Source organism: Phalaenopsis equestris, unplaced genomic scaffold, assembly GCF_001263595.1.
Source record: "Phalaenopsis equestris unplaced genomic scaffold, ASM126359v1 Scaffold000002, whole genome shotgun sequence".
In the NCBI taxonomy this organism is placed as follows: Eukaryota; Viridiplantae; Streptophyta; class Magnoliopsida; order Asparagales; family Orchidaceae; genus Phalaenopsis; species Phalaenopsis equestris.
This window is the reverse complement of record NW_018164444.1, coordinates 75,517,096-75,519,100: the sequence shown is the minus strand read 5'-3', so window position 1 is coordinate 75,519,100 and position 2,005 is coordinate 75,517,096.

Here is a 2,005-nt window from a genome sequence, read left to right as displayed (position 1 = left end):
TATATATATATATATATATTTCTTGTTTGGCTCGCGTTCAACTCGAAACTAGCTTGTTTAAATTAATTAAAAAAAATAAATGTAGGGTGTTCGTGTTTGGGTTGATTTATATATTCTTGTTTGTGCTGGACTTGTGTTTGGCTCGAAATTGACTTATTTAAATTAAGTAAAAAAATAGATATAGTGTTTTAGATTCAAACCTACATCATTTTTGCACCGTAGAAGGTGCATAATCACATGACAACATAAACTGTTATGATTTAAATTTTGACGTAAATATATATATATATATAATCAAACACGATTGTACGAAAGGTTGTTTTTGTTCAACTCGTTTATGTAACGAATGATTCGAACACAAGCTATGTAATAGGCCAAACACAAGCTCTTCATGAACAATAAACTTTTTTGATAGTCCTATGCTAGACATTATTAAATAGGGGATTTGAATTTGATAGAAGTCTGTTTTTTTTTCATCTTTTCAATTCATCTGACAATTAACTGATCGAACTGGGTTCTGCATGAAAAGAAAATTTAGCGAAAATTAAATCTGAAACAAAAGGCAACAGTCAGAAAAGCATATTTGTACACCTGAAAGGTATTTCATTAGGCAGAAAGCGATTGTTTAATCCCTCCGTTTATGTTTTTGCCTCATCAAACACAATGATTTGCTTGAGCTTGAGAAATTCAAAGTAATGGCCACTGCGATTAAATAGGCTGCTATGGATGAATTTTGAGCTGGCTGCATTATAATAAAGAGAAGTTTCAGCAGCAGTGATTAAAATAGGCTATGTCGATTTAAGTCATCATAAAATTGCAGCAGCGGTTTAAAAACAAATCCAGTTTTGCTGTGGTTGTTGTCTGCCACAATGGTTTCTTACAGTGGCTGTGCAAATGTTGCTGAAAATTGGGAGAAAAGGTGGTGGTTTCAATCACTCGCAATTTCCCTCTATTATAATTTACGTTATAATCAAAACATGTCTTGATTTAACACTTATAATTAAATTTTAGTTGGTATTTTTAGAATCTTGAATGTGAAATATCGACTCATTAGTTAGATATACATGTATGCATGTATCATTTAATTATTTCGAGTCAAAATAAATCGAACACGAACGAATAAATCTTTATTTATGTTCCGCTCATTTATATATCGAGCGCAAAGAAATTATTCATGTTCGACTAGTTTGTTTGGCGAATAAATTACACACTAGCTATTTAACTAGCCAAAAATCATTGTTCGTGAACAACAACAACAACAACAACAAAACCTTAATCCCACTAGGTGGGGTCGGCTACATGAATCTTTTTTCTCCATTGCGTCTTATTTTGTGTCATATTTTCATTTAGTTCTAGTAAATTAAGGTCATTTTTAATACAATAAGCCCAAGTCTTCCTAGGTCTATCTCCGCCTTTCTTAACACAAGTCGAATCTAAAACATATACTCTCCTAATCGGATCATCAAATGGTCGACGTTTAATGTGACCAAACCATCTAAGGCGACTTTGTCTAATTTTGTCCGTCACAGGAGCTACACCAACCCTATCACAGATATATTCATTTCGCATTTTGTCTCTAAGTGTAAAACCACTCATCCACCGAATCATTCTCATCTCGGCAACACTTAACTTATTATTATGCTTCTCTTTTAACGGCCAACATTCAGCGCCATATAGCATTGAAGGTCTCACCACCGTCTTATAAAATTTTCCTGTTCGTGAACAACAACAAATTTTTTCTTATAGCCCTAATTATTATTATTATTGTCTTTTCAAATCACTTTTTTCTCGCATATTTAAAAACTACATCAAATTTAACTGGTAAAATATTCACATCTGCATTTAAAATTATACACATTTTTAATGGATTTACAAGAAATATTTTGTATTTAAAACCTTGAATACTCATCACATAATTTATTATGGATAAACAAATAAAACTTAATATAGAAGAACCAAAAATGAATACAATATTTTTTTATGACTTGTTATATATATATATATA